Source organism: Tenrec ecaudatus, chromosome 16, assembly GCF_050624435.1.
Source record: "Tenrec ecaudatus isolate mTenEca1 chromosome 16, mTenEca1.hap1, whole genome shotgun sequence".
Lineage (NCBI taxonomy): Eukaryota > Metazoa > Chordata > Mammalia > Afrosoricida > Tenrecidae > Tenrec > Tenrec ecaudatus.
This window is the reverse complement of record NC_134545.1, coordinates 98,888,328-98,903,559: the sequence shown is the minus strand read 5'-3', so window position 1 is coordinate 98,903,559 and position 15,232 is coordinate 98,888,328. Positions and strand designations below refer to the sequence as shown.

The following is a 15,232-nucleotide window of genomic DNA, read 5'->3' as shown; positions in this document are numbered from 1 at the left end:
AACTGAAGGAATGGGATGTTATCAATTACCAAAAAGGAGGTTTTCTTTTCAATGTAGGGAAAATTTGAAATTACTATTTCCATCTCTAATTCGCAAAAGCAGCTTATTTTGGTTTTCATGAGCCCTGAATATATATATATATATATGAATATTTGATTTCACAGAGAGGAAATTACACAGAAAGATTAAATATTGTACTAATGGGCTCAATGTTGGTGCCAGACAAATTAAGTTCAACTTCATTTGCACAAAAATTAGAATGAGGCGAAAGGAGGAGAGTCGAATGTACTTTGAAAGACAGAGCTGCAGAGTGGAGACACTGTAATGTGAATCCCACGGTGGCAGTTACAGAGTTACATATATTACTTTTCATCAACCAGAGTTGATAAGGTGGCCATCACCAGTCTCTAGAAAATCTGCTACCAACTTGCACTATTTCCTATTTTACTTCATCTATTTATACACACACACACACACACACACACACACACACACACTTATTAGGAGCCCGGGTGGCGCAGTGGTTATACACTGGGCTGTTCATCACAAGGGCAGCAGTTCGAAACCACTAGCTGTACAATGGAGAACAACAAGGCTTTCTGCTCCTACAGAGTTAGTCTCAGAAACCACAGGGACCATTCGAGCATGTCCTGTAGGGTCACTATGAGTCAGAATGGGCTCTGTGGCAGTGAGTTTGGGTTTTGGGGTTTATTTACATTTATTGCCCTTGTGTTTTTTTAAAGTTCTCCAATTTTTAGAACTTAAAAGATATTTAGAATCAAATATTCTAATTTCTTCATTTTTGTTCTCAACTCCAACCTGATTGTTTTTATCAACAAAAAAAGCCATAAATGAAAGGAGCCAAGTATCTTCTCTGAGAACATAATTGCATGTGCACATATACATGTGGATGTTGTGTACACATGTGTACACACACACATGCCAGGGTTTATCAGGCTTACATACCCATGTGTGCCTACACTGACACACACAACATACAACACATGCATACCGAGATCAGAGTACATACTCAGTTTTGGGTAAAATTTAAACTTTCCATGTAGTATGTCACTAGTGGGTGCTGGCAAGCCCATAACTGACTCAACCCCACCCTGGGTGCGACTGAACACAACACTGCCTGTCATGTCCCGCTTCGCGGGTGTTGCTACGCTCAAGCCCACACGGTTGTGGCCACTGTCCAATCCATCGCCACCAAGCACGTCCTTGCTTTCACTGACGTTCTACTCCATGGAGCACCAGGTCCTTCTCCACGAGATGACCGAGTCCCGTGACAACATCTGGTCACTGCCCCTTAGAGGGAGCTCCTGAGCGTGCAAATGCCAACACAGATTTGCTAGATCTTCTGACAGTTCACAGTTATTTTAAATATTCTCACCAACACCGTCATGCAAAGCCATTGATCATTCTTGGGTCTTACTCAAAAATTCATCTCATGCACATTCAAAACAAACGAACAGACTCTCTGCCATTGAGTCGAGGCCAACTCATAGTGACCCTATGGGACAGGGAGAAACTGCCCCTCTGAGTATCCGGGACTGTAACTCATGCTGGAGTAGAAAGCCCTGTCTTTCTCCCACAGAGCTGCTGGTGGTTTCAACCCGCTGACCTGGCAGTTAGTAGCCCAATTAGCAACCACTGCTCCACCGGGGCTCCGACATGCATATTTGCTGCCATCCAGTCAGGGCTGGCTCAGAGCGGCCCCTGGAAGGTTTCTGTGACTGTAACTATTTCCAGGAGCAGAAAGCCCAGCCCTGAGGAGCCTCTGCATGCCAGGTGACTGCAAATCCTCTGGCTTGGGTCAGGCACAGTGACATCTCTGCTCCCTAAGTCTTTAAAGAAGTCCTTTGCAGTAGAATCCACCACTGCCATCAAGTTGATCGAAGTACAGGTACCCTATACTTCTGCAGCTGTAAATCTTTACCAGGACAGACAGCCTCATCCTTGAACCCTTCAGCTTGAGATGAAGAGTCCAGGGCTTGCCCAATAGTCCCCATTGCAATACTTCACGTGGTTTCTTGACGGCCCCTTGCATGGGTGTTGATTATAGATTCAAGTAAAATGGACTCCTGGACAACCTCATTCCTTTCTCCCTTTATCATGACGCTGCTCATTGGTCATAAGGATTTTGGGTTCTCTTTCTGTTGAAGTGTAACCCACAGGGAAGGTTACAGTCTTTCATCTTCACAGTAAGTGCTTCACGTCCTCTTGGCGTCCAGCAAGTAAGGCTGGGTCACCTGCCTACAGCAGGCTCTCATCAGTCTTCCTCCAACCTCGGTGCCACATGGCTGCTCACACAGGCCAGCGGCTCGGGTTATTCGTCAGCATACAGAGGAAATACGTATAAGGAAAGGATACACCCGTGGTCCACCCTTCCCTGACTTTAGACACGAACTATCCCTTTATTCGATTCAAGAGACTGCTTCTCCATCTGTGCGCAGGTTCCGTATGAGCACGAGGAAAGGTCTCGGAATGCCCAGTGTCATCCAGAGTTACGATCCACACCGTGGAATGCCTTTGTGTCGTCCACCAGGCACAAGTAAACCTCTCTCAGGTAGCCTCCGCGTTCAGCCAAGATCCACCTGACATCAGCCGTCCTCCGCCAATGGCCTGCTACAACTGTTGTTCTTATTTTTTACCATAGAGCCTTAAACTTGTTTGAGAGGGAAAATGTTTCATTAACCTAAATCAGAGATGACCCAAAAGAGAAAAGAAAATCAGTTAACATAAATGGTATTTTTAAACCTTTCAGAATCCCCCCAAATCACTGGTTCATTCTTTGTTGGGGAAATGTCTGCCACCCGGCAGGTGGCCAAGTCCCTTTGTTTTCAAGTCAGTGTCACAGGAACTGTGTGTCTGGCAAGCACATGCTACATTCATGGTTTAATCGCATCAAACGCCCTGTGCAGGACAGTCACCAAGTGCCCGTTTGACAGATGGGGAATCTCAATAGCAGGTCAGCTTTCCATAGGAGCAGCAAGGTCCTTCAGGCACTGGAGGCAACTGAAGAGGCCGAGTGAAGATTTTGGAATCTTGAAAGCATCTAATAAGGAACACGATACTGAGCATTGGCCATGGCAAAGTCCAGAAGCTGCAAGTTCTAGAAAGTATGTCACACTGTCCGAGGCTGCATCTGCTCCTGCAGGATTTATCCCCTTTAGAAAAACATTTTTAAAACACAAACAAAAAACCCTAGCCTTTGAGTTGACACCAAGGGCCAGCAGCCCATGTGGCAGAGCAGAGCGGAGGGGAACTCACAGGACGTCCTTGGTTTTCAGCTGGACGCACACAGGTCCTCAGGCCTTTCTTCCGCAGCAGTGCTACTTTGGGTTCCAACTGGCAGCTGCTCTGTTAGCAGCAGAGAGCAAAGTAGGTGCCAGCCAGGGACCTACTCATGTGGATGAGACAGTCAGAAGGCTGAGAGCGCTTTGGGCAGCCTCGAGGACCCAGGGAGGTGAGAGTTAGAAGCAAGCGGCTCACAAAGGTGTCAGGCTCCAATAAAGAGCAGGACACACGGCTACCAGGGTTCAGCTGGGTCTGAGGGGCATCAGCTCCCTCCCGGAACTTCATCCTAGCTACTATTCGTTTGGAGGGCAGGAAGCCCAAGGTCTTCACATTGGGTTAGAGTGAAGCAGATCCTTGGTAGCATAGTGGGTAGGCTTTGGACTGTGACCTGAAAGGTCTGCAGTTCAAAACCACCAGCTGCTCCAAGAGAGGGAAGCAAGGCTTTCTACACTTAGTCGTGGAAAAACACAGGGCAGTTCCACACCCCCAAGCTGGGCAGCGTTTCATCTTGCATACTTTGGGCTTGTTTTCCGGAGAGAGCAGTCCCTGGAGAAAACCATGAAGTTGGAGGTCAGTGAGGAAAAAGGCTCTCAATGTGGCCTGACGGAGTGGCTACAAAATAGGCTTGAACATGACCATGACTGTGAGGTTGGTGCAGGAGCGGGCAGTGAATTGTTCTGTGGTACTCAGGTAGTTACATAATTGCATGACAACTTGTTAAATAGGTTATAGGGGTGGAGTCTAGCCTGTCAATCAGGTCACAGCATAATTGGTCACAGTCTCCTTGTGGGTGTGGCCTTCTCCGAAGGACTCTGGGAATTTTCCTCTCTGACTCCCCAGAGGGGAACACACTCTCTTTCTTTCTGCTTCACATTCTGTTGACAGGCCACATGAAAAAGCTTGGCTGATGGCAGCCAGAGCCCTGCAGCTGGAGGAGCCACATGGAGAGCCATGACAGTGCTGAGATGCTTCCACTGCCACTGAATCCACAAGACTTGCCACCCACTGGCCTGTGACCTTCCTGCTTTCAGCATCATTGCATGTGCTGGGTGAGTCTGTAGAAGAATTTATGGACCATTATCGGACATCTGGGATAATATCGAACTAATGGACTTGATCTGGACTGGGTCGAGATGTTTTTACAATATACAATTGCTCTTTGATATAGAGCTCTCTCTCACACACATTTGAATTTCTCTGGATTTGTTTTTCTAGTCAATCCAGTCTAACACAGGTGTACACAGAGTCACTATGAGTCGTACCTGACTTGAAAGCACCTTAACAACAACCTAACAGACTGTTGGTATGCCAAGTCTTCTAGCAGAAAGTATAAAAATCCTCTCGAAAGAAAAACTAACATTACCCTTGTTCTCAAATTATTTCTACCAATACTTTTCTCAAATTAAAGTCCAGCACATGCTCAAAAATAATTAAACAAAAAACTGAAGAAATAAGAACAGATAAAATCAATCTAAAGATATTTCCATATCTGAAATTATCATATTTATACTACTGTGAAACAAATACGCTTACTGAATTTGCAAAGATAAAATATAAGAGTTAAGATGTTGGCAGTGAATCGAAAGTTACCTAAAGTAACAGCATTTTTGAAAAACAATGAAAATTCTGGTGCTGATTGAGTGTGCATTTTCTCTTTTCCTGACAGGTCTGGGTAAGAGAAGGTTTGGAGGGACGTTGATCAGATTACACAATTGAGTTAGAAGAAACTTCATAAATGCTGATAGGACCATATGACTCGGTTACAAGTAGTTAAATGTGATTATGAAAACTTGAAACTCAAATGTGGGCATTGGTCAATATGGGCTTCCTGCTTGGTATAAAATGCGCCACCTCAGGAGAAGGATGGGCTATCTGAGAACCATCAAGAAAGCAGAGCCAGAAGTGTATAATACTCACCTTCCTGACACGATCACTGAAGACAAACTGAGTATAGAAGCAAGAGTGTTCAAGAAAGCTGATGGTGCATGGCTATTAAATGATATAGTGTTTGGGGTCTTAAAGACTTGAAGTTAAACAAGCGGCCATCTAGCAGGGAAGCAACAAAACCCACATGGTACAAGCACCCCAGCCTGTGTGACTATGAGATGTCAAAGGGGATAAGTATCAGAAATTCAAAAACAAGCCATCAAATTGACATGAAGCATTGTGGGCCAAGTGGATACCCAAAACCTACCGATAAGATAATTGGACAGTTCCTCACAGAAGGCTCACACAGAAGGAAGTGATAAATCTAGGGATCAGTATAGCACTGATGAAACACATAACTATCCATTAGTCTAGTTCGTTATTATTTCCTCCCCTTACTATGACAGATCTTGTTATACCTCATTAATCCCGCTAGACCTGCGTATGTTCACCTGCATAATTAAGAGCATTTGATGCATAAAGCCAAGACAGATAACCCTTCAGAAACAGTAATGGGAGTAATGATTCCCTGCGGGTACAGGATGAGAGGGTGGTAAAGGAGGGGCAAGGAGAGCTGATAGCAAAGATAACTGTATAACCACACTCAAGGGGAATGAATAACAGAATTGCAGGTGAAGGGATACAATGGATGGTGTTAAGATACAGCAAAAGAAAAAATAAATTAAAAATAATAATATAAGGGTTAAAGGGGATAGAGTGAGGGAGGGAGGGCGGGGGTAATGGGGAGCTGATATCAAGGAGTTCAAGAAGAAAGAAATGCTTTGAAATTGATGGTTGTAGCAACTGTAAAATTATGCTTGATCTAACTGAATGATGGATTGTTATAATATCTGTAAGAGCTCCCAAATGAAGGGGAAAGAAGAGAGAGTGGAACACATCCTGGCCCACCAAGCCTTAAGGACGATTATCCCTGCTTAGAGCAGCCAATGCACAGAGAGGACCATATGGCCGGCCCCACTAAGAGACATGACATCCCTCACTGACCCATAGTCCTATGGGGACAACACTGGAGACACAGTGTGGGAATTGCGCCCGATCTGACCCTACCACACTGATATGAAACACTAAGGAAGTACAACAGAACAGCAAGGGGAGCAGAGCAAGGAAGACCTGAGGGAAACAAAAAATAGACTTTGGGGCCAGAGTGTGGCACCCCATCAGATTCTACCAGATAACACTCCTAAAGGTCAACAAACAGACCTTGAACTATTTACAGGCTTTTCTTCTTTTTTGTCATTGGTTTTTTGTTGTTGTTTTGTTTCTTTTGTTGCTTTGTTTTGCTTGCTCATGTTTTTTGTGCATATTATTATCTCTGCAGGTCTATCTAGATAAGCTAGGCGGGATAAACATCTGGAGGAGAAAACAACAGGACCCATGGTTCCTGGAGGTGGGGGTGGGGGTGGGGTACCTGGGAGAGGGGGAGGTGGGGAAAAGGAAGTGGGTGTTAATAAACCTAGGGACAAAGGAACAAGATGTAATCAAAAATCAATGGCAAGGAGGGTGTAGGAGGCCTGGTAGGGCTTGATCAAGGGCAATGTAACCAAGAGGAATTACTGAAACCCAAATGAAGGTTGAACATGATAGTGGGAAAAGAGGAAAATAAAAGGAAATAGAGGAAGAGATAGGAGGCAAAGGGCATTTATAGAGGTCTAAATAAAGGCATGTACATATGTAAATATCTTTATATATGAGGATGGGGAAATATATCTATGTGCATATATTTATAGGTTTAGTATTGAGGTAGCAGATAGACACTGGGCCTCTACTCAAGTACTCCCTAAATGCAAGAACACTTTGTTCTATTAAACTGGCATTCCTTGATGCCTACTTTCCTGACACAATTGTTGAAAACAAAGCAGGTGCATAAGCAAATGTGGAGAAGAAAACTGATGGTGCCCAGCTATCAAAAGATATAGTATCTGGGGTCTTAAAGGCTTGAAGGTAAACAAGCAGCCATCTAGCTCAGAAACAACAAAGCCCACATGGAAGAAGCACACCAACCTATGTGATCATGAGGTGTCAATGAGATCAGGTATCAAGCATCAAAGAACAAAAGTTCATATCATTGTGAATGAGGTACAAAGTGGAGACCCAAGGCCACTCTGTAGGCAACTGAACATCCCCTTCCAAAAGGGTTGCAGGGAGGAGACAAGCCAGTCAGGGTGCAGCGTAGCAACGATAAACATACAACTTTCCTCTAGTTCTTTAATGCTTCTTCCCCCCACTATCATGATCCCAATCCTACTTTACAAATCTGTCTAGATCAGAGGATGCACACTGGTACCGATAAGAACTGGAAACACAGGGAATCCAGGACAGATAAACCCCTCAGGATCAATAATGAGAGTAGTGATCCCAGGAGGGTAAGAGGAAGATGGGGTAGAAGGGAGGAACCGATTACAAGGATCTACATATAACCCCCTCCCTGGGTGATGGACAACATAAAAGTAGGTAAAGGGAGACATCGGACAGTGTAAGCTATGACAAAATAATAATTTATAAATTATCAAGGAGAGGTGAGTGGGGAGGAGGGGGAAAATTGAGGAGCTGATACCAAGGGCTTAAGTAGAAAGAAAATGTTTTGAGAATGATGATGGCAACAATTGTACAAATGTGCTTGAGACAATGGATGGATGGATTATGATCAGAGTTGTATGAGCCCCCAGTAAAATCATTTTTAAAAGAAAGAAAAAAAGAGCTCCCAACAAAATGATTAATACGAAAAATTTAATAAATAAAATATTTTCACAAGACAAAAAAAAAAAAAAAGAAAGAGCCAGGAATGGAGAGCATCCTTTGGACATCAAGACCCCTGCACAGCGATCCTCTGATGCAGGGGCAGAGGCTGTGACACCCCAGCTGCAGTAACCAAGAGCCAGCGAGGAGTCGCCGGAGTGGCCTTCCTGTCCTGCAGAGCCAGTAAAGCAGAGGGTTTGCAGACGGGGGGGGGGGGGGGGGAACCTCACTTGCAGAGTGGGATGCCTCAAGCACTTAATTGCGGAGCTAAGTTTGCTGTGCCACAAAGCTAGAGCTGCGCCTCTTTGGGCAGAGTGTGGCTTGGGGTGGAGTGGCACTCCCTTTGAGCACTTATAGGCAGTGCTAGAAGCTTTTTGTAACATTGCCCAGGCCAGGCAGAGGCCAAAGGCCACCTCGCTGGGAGGTTGAGGACCAGCGAGCACATCTTAGAAGAGGCTACCTTGACTGAAAGACTATGTCTTGAGCACAGTTTTGATGCCGAATTGTAACCAGTTAACCTCTCTAATAAGCCCCATAATCGTATAGTTTGTGAGTTCTGTGTGGTCACTGCAATGAGTTTTCTAAACCAATAGAGAAGCCAAGAGTGTGCTGGGGAAGGCAGCTGGTGTCAGAATTGGTCAACAAAGTTGGAGGGCGGACGCATGTCTGACCTCAGCTTTGTTCGAATCACGCTTGTCTTTACATTGAATTTGATGCCCCTTCCCCTGTGTGAAATCAGAGGTGGTCAGATGACACCTCCACACCTTCCTTTAAAAAAAGACTTGATTGGGTACTTCCAGAAAAGAAAATCCTTCAAAATGAAAAAGGGCTACAAAGCAATGTAATCAAGACAGTGTGGTACTGGCATAAACTCAGACAAAATGAATCAATAAGAAAAGACTGCAATCTAGAAAGAAGCCCATTTGTGTAGGGCAATTTATTTTCAACAAGGGTGCCAAGATATTCACTCAGGGGAAAAAATGGCTTTTTAATAAATTATGCTGGGATAACTGGACGTCACACGGAAAGGCAAATTTGGACTCCTCCCTCCTATTATATACCGAGAGGAACTCCAAATGGGCTGTAGACTTAAGCATCATACTCTTAGAAAATAATATAGGAATAACTCTTTGTGACCACAAAGAGCATCAGTGTGGTCACAAAGGGAGATCAGGAAAATCTCTTTTGCCATGACTCTGAGGCCGAGGGAACAAAAAAACATGTCAAGGGAATTTCTCCCAAACTAAAACCTTCTGTGCCTCAAAGGGCACCAACCAAAATGCAAAGAAAACCCAACGAATGGGAGAAAATATTTGCAACTGGTATAGCTGGTGGTGAACAATATATAAAACAACACTTACAACTCAATCATAAAATGATCAATAGATGTTTTGAGAATGATAAGGGCATTGAATGTACAAATGTGCTTTACAGAATTGATGGATGGATGTATGGATTGTGAAAAGAGTTGCTGATCCCCTAATAAAATGATTAAAAATAAAATGATCGATTGCCCAATAGAAAAATGAACAAAAGGTATGAATAGACACTGCTCCAGAGGAGCCAGACAGATGGCCAATAGGCACATGAGAAGGCGTTCGATGTAGGAGGTCCGCAGCATTCCTCCCTACCTTCCAGTCAGTTCTGACTCACGGAAACACCAGAGGACAAGGGAGACCTGTCCCTGCGGGCCCCCAAAGCTCTGCATTTTTATGGATGCAGACTGCCACACCTTTCTCCCTCAGAACAGCTGGTGTGTCCAAAGAGTGGAACTCACAGTTGGCAGCCGGGTGCTTCACCACCGCACCACCAGGGCTCCTTCGTCAGCATCAGTCACTAGAAAAAGTCCTATCAAAACCACAATGGCATGTATTTTTAAACTTGCTAGGATGATGATAACCAACCAGTCAACAAGGCATATAGAATGGTATGTGCCAATGAGAAATGAAGGTGCGCTTGGTGACACTGCAGAGTAAGCAATGGACTGCCAACTGCAAGTTCTGAGGTTCAAATCCACCAGGCGATCCGAGAGAAAAAGATGAGACGTTCTGCTCCCTTAAAGATGTATAAACGCTCTGAACCCCTGTATCGGGTCGCTGAGTCAGAATCAAAGCAATGACATTTGACTGGGTGGATCAGACAATCTATGGATAGCCTAGAGGAGAACTGGAATTCCAGAGCACTGCATTGTGCTCCTGTGGAGCCTATCTGTGCATCCAGAGGCAGGTGTGTGAACAGAGCAAGGGAATCCCGAATGGTTTACATAAGGAAAAGGTATGTGTCAGGGCTGCATCATCTCACCATACTTAGTCGATCTGTATCCTGAGAAAGAATCAGAGAAGCCACATTATATGAAGAAAGGGGTACCAGGATTAGGGGAAGGCTTATTAAGAACCGGTGATATGCAGATGACACAACCTTGCTTGCTGAAAGTGAGGAGGCCTTGCAGCACATGCTGATGAAGATCGAGGATTGCAGCCTTCAATAGGGATTGCAACTCAGTGTAGAGGAAACCAAAATGTTCACAATTGGACTAAGAGGTAACATCATGATAGATGGAGAAAAGGTTGAGGTTGTCAAGGATTTTTTCTTGCTTGGATCCACAATCAATGCTCACAGAAGTCGCAGTCAAGAGATCAAAAGATTTATTGTGTTGGGTAAATCTTCTGCACAAGACCTCTTTAGAGTGTGGAAAAGCAAGGGTGTTACTTTGAGGACTAAGGTGTGCCTGACCTAGGCCATGGTGTTTTCAGTTGCCTCATATGCTTGAGAAAGTTGGACCTTGAATAAGGAAAACCAAAGAAGAAGCAATGCATTTTCAAGCAAAAATTAAAAGTATCATGGACTGCCGCCCCACCCCCCACCTAAAAACCAAATCTGTCTTAGAAGCACAGCTGGAATGCTCCTTCAAGCCAAGGGAGGCAAGGACGGTGAGATTCCGTTTCACATACTTTGGACATGTTGTCAGGAGAGACCAGTCCCTGGAGGAAAACACCAGGCTTGGTAAAGCAGAGGGGAAGAGAAAAACAGGGAGGCCTTGGTCAGATGGACTGACTCAGCGGCTGCCAACAATGGGCTCCCACAGGAGAACAACTGTGAAGAAGGTGCGGGCCCGGGCAGGGACTCCTTCTTTTACGAACCGGGTCACCATGAGGCAGAACCAACTGATGGCACCTAACAACCACGTGAGTCAGAGTCGAGATGGTGTCAGTGGGTTTCAGGGGAAATGAAAGCACGTGTCCAACATGGATGTGCAAAGCAGCATGACTGCAGATCATCAAAAGGCAGAACCGCCGATGCGTGCATGAACACAATGTGGTACATTCCGAAAACCAACCCCACGGCCACCGAGTGGGTTCCTACTCAGAGTGGCATCAGAGGGCAGAACAGCACTGCCCCCGGGGCTTCCTAGGCTGTGCTCTCTGCAGAAGCGGCCTGCCACACCTTTCCCCCAGGGAGCCACTGCGAGGACAGGGGGGTGGGGGGCATTTCAATCCACCGGCCTTTCTGTTAGCAGCTGAGCTTAGACACTGCGCCACCAGGGTTCTGGGTATATTCATACGATGGGACGCAATTCAAACACGCTCCCAAATATACTCCAGGCGTTAGATGCTTGTCTTAGGACTTGGGTCCGGGTGGGGAAGGAGAAGTTCACCGAACTAACAAGTAGCTCTTCAGGATGGGATTCAGAAAGTGTGTCCGTCTCCGATGGCAAGATGAAGGACCATACCAAGTGGTACATGGGTGGCGGGGTGCGGGGGGCAGGGTGGGTAAGGTATCTGGCACCACGAAGGCTAAGACTCTCACCTGTGCTGTGAAACTGGGACCCCAGGGAAGAGGCTACGGTGAATATTGTAGATGCAGAGGTTCTAGCATGTGAGAGGCACTGCGGCAATGCTTACTCCTGTATCCGGACTGTGGAATGACGGAGTCCTTGATGTACTGAAGGGGAGACATCTCCATTCAGCCAGCCACCCACCCATTCTAGATTCAGGGCAAGAGCAGAGAGTCTCTGTACCAACATTACAGCCATTACCGCCGGGCGCAGGGCCGGATGTGGGAGCCACAGAATTACAGAAAAGGTTGAGCTTGCAGTCCCGGGAGAGACTCAAATGCTAACATTGTAGTGACCCCACAGAAGTGGAACCCCAGCACTTAGAAGGGCCTTTAGGTGAGATGCAGGTGGCAGCCTTGAATCCCGGATTTCTCTGACCCGCTGAGCTTTCAAATGGGACCCACACGTCTTAGCTAGAAAACCACAGCCCTTCAGGTCTGGGAACCACATAAAAGCCTTACCAGGAAGGAATGCCTCACAAGAAGCCACTTGCCCTCCTCCAAGCCTGACCCCATCTCCTTTCAATGCTCTTAGCCAAGAACCTTTTCTTGAGCCCCAGTATCCGCGATGGAAGCAACAGACTGATAAAGCACAGGAGAAATTAGAAAGCATTTCAACTAGCTAATACTGAAAGCCTAAGATCAAAACACGAGTGAGGAAGCTGCAGCAGTGTTTGGAGCGAGGGACGTGCGTACCTTTACATGCATGTATTAGAAAAGAAGATTTCTAGTCCATGGATTATCTCAGGCGCTACACTGGGGCCTTCTTCAACTGGAAACTGTCAGGCCGGGACCCCAGACAGGAGGCTGCAGCGATGCCTGTAGAGGCCTTTCTTTTGGGACACAAAACTTTTACTTGTCCAGATCACACTCTGTCCACAAGGAACTAGCTTCTAGTTTCTTCCTTCAACACTTAGTAATAGCAATTCCTAATAATACCCGTGAGCCAGCTATGCAGATATCTCCAGAAATTAGACCGCATATAGCTCAGCTTCCTAAACGCTACAAGATGCTTCTTACAGAACTATGGCTTCGGATGGGTTGTTTCTACAGAAAACGCATTCGCAGTGCCAAACTTATATTTGGTAGCACGCCTGTTCTGGAGAATCATACTGATTTGCTAATCCCACGCGAAGGCTCTTTGCACTACTGGCCCTCCACCTGTTTGTGTAAATGAAGCTTCGCTGGAACACTGCCACACACACACCCTCCTGCTTATAGCAGGTACGTGGGCAGAGTTGAGTAGTAGCAACTGTCCCCTACAGAGCCTAAAATACCCGCGATCTATCCCCTGGCAGAAAGAGTTTGCCAGTACCACTTCTAGACGCCTTCCCATGTGCACACATGCCTAGCCAACGTCTCAGCCTGGCTGAAGTGCCCAATGCAATGTCCCTAATCAGGTGAGCGTGCCGGGCTGCTTTGTCACGCAGCCCCCTGCCAGACGCAGGATAAACCTGCGTGATGTCAAGCCATCAGAATTCATTGAATTTCAGAGCCATTCTCTGCCCTGAGCAGGAAGAGAAAAGTTGACTGAAACATTATAAAAGTGGAAAAGTGCAATCGTTTTAGCAGAACAACGTCTGTGAAGCAATCACTCCTGTTCATCCAAGAACGGGGTTTGGTGTGGCCAACCACGAGCCATCGGGGTCCCCTCGGGAGCAGTCTTTAGGAAAGGCACCTCTGTAAGCCATGCTCACAAGCCTTTTAGTAAAGACCTTTCTAAAACCAGAGTTTCTACTTCCACCATCCAACTGTTGATCGCTTGCTGTTTAAACAGAATGAACGAGGTGGACGTCCAGATCACCTGGCCATGCTGCCCCTCTCACACGAGACCCTGTTGTATGAGACAGGCTGGGCTGTACATGCTTTTCCTCTTGTTCCCACAAATGGCACTCTGCAGTCCTGCCCTCCCTCTCATCCCGGGAATAGCTTCGGGTGATTTCTCCTGCTGAAGCAGTGGTCTCCAAACCTGAATTGTGTTCTCCAGCAGTTTAAATAAAAGGTGGTGTTGTGGTTGTTAGGTGGCATCAGTGGTGCACAGGGACCCTTTGTAAAACAGGAGGCAGTGGTGCCCGGTCCTGTAGCATCCTCACAAGGGTTATGTTTCAGCTTAGTGTTGCAGCCACGGCGTCAATCCATCCCACTGACGGTCTTCCTCTTTTTTCTGTTCCTAGCCACTTAATAAGCACAATGTGCTTCGCCAGCGACTAGTCTCTCTCCTGATAATTGATCCAAAGCCTGTACGATAAAGTGTCACTGGATAAAGTGTCACCGTACTCGCTTCCAAGGAACATGGCAGTGTCCTTCTCCCAGGACTGGTTTCTTGCTGTGCTGGCAGCCCGGGGCATTGCAGGAATCCTCGCCAGCACAATGATTCTAAGGCATCCATCCATTCTTCTTCAGTCTTCCTGACTCAACCTAACTCTTACATGCCTAGGAGGCGATGGGAAACACCAGGGGCTGGCTCAGACCCACGTTGTCCTTCCACTGGTATCCTTGCTCTCCAGCTCTTGCAAGGTCTTGTGCAGCAGATGTGCCCAGGGCAGTATGTCGGATCTCTGGACTGTTGCCTCCAGGATGACTGGTTGTGGATCCAAGCAAGAGGAAATCCTTGACCACTTCCATTTGTTATTACATAACTCAACTAGAGATACGTGTATACACCAATCGGTGATAGATGAGGTTGTGTCAAAACGGTTGTGGAAAATGTCCACAGACTCAACGGCAGGGAGTTTGGCTTTTGGTTCTTTGGGGGTTGTCCATAGGTCCTACATTCTTAACACCAGGGGACTTGCTGGCCTGATAAAACTGGTGTTTTAAACACCATTTCTCATGTTGCCGCCTATTTCTCAACTGATTCTGAACCCTAAGATTGTAAAGCTACACTCTAAAGGTGGACTATGAACTTCTCTGAGGGTTTCATCTCACTCGTGCATTGTTCCCCAGCAATGCCTTAAGCCACTGAGGTAGCTGCACAACCCAAACGCACTGATCATCATATAAGCTATTTCTCTTCCACGTGGTAATCTAGCCTTTCCAAATTCATCTGACATCGAATCTCTGATTGATTTAAGAGCTTTATACAGATATTGTCTACACCATCTTCTTCCTATTCAGTCTTTCACTGAAACTGTGGGTTACAAAATGCTATAAATCGTGTATTGTTGTTATTGGGTACCAGCAAGTGCATTTCAACTCCTAGTGACCTCACCTACAATGAAATAAAGCACTGCCCTATCCTGCAGAATCCCTGCAATCATTGCTGCGTTGGAGCCCACTGTTACGGCTACAGTGTCAGTGATCTCGTTCAAGGTCAACCTCTTCTTCACTGACTCGCTGTGCAAGCATCAAGTCCTTCTTCGGGGATTGGTCCCTTCTGAGAACATAATCAAGATATCTACAGAGAAGGCGG

General features: G+C 46.1%; 1 protein-coding gene across 8 annotated transcripts in view; it reads right to left on the bottom strand.

Annotated features, from left to right (window-relative positions):
- Positions 1-15,232, bottom strand: part of ATRNL1 (attractin like 1) — a 647,203-nt gene that overhangs the window by 613,945 nt on the left and 18,026 nt on the right. The window lies entirely within an intron of this gene.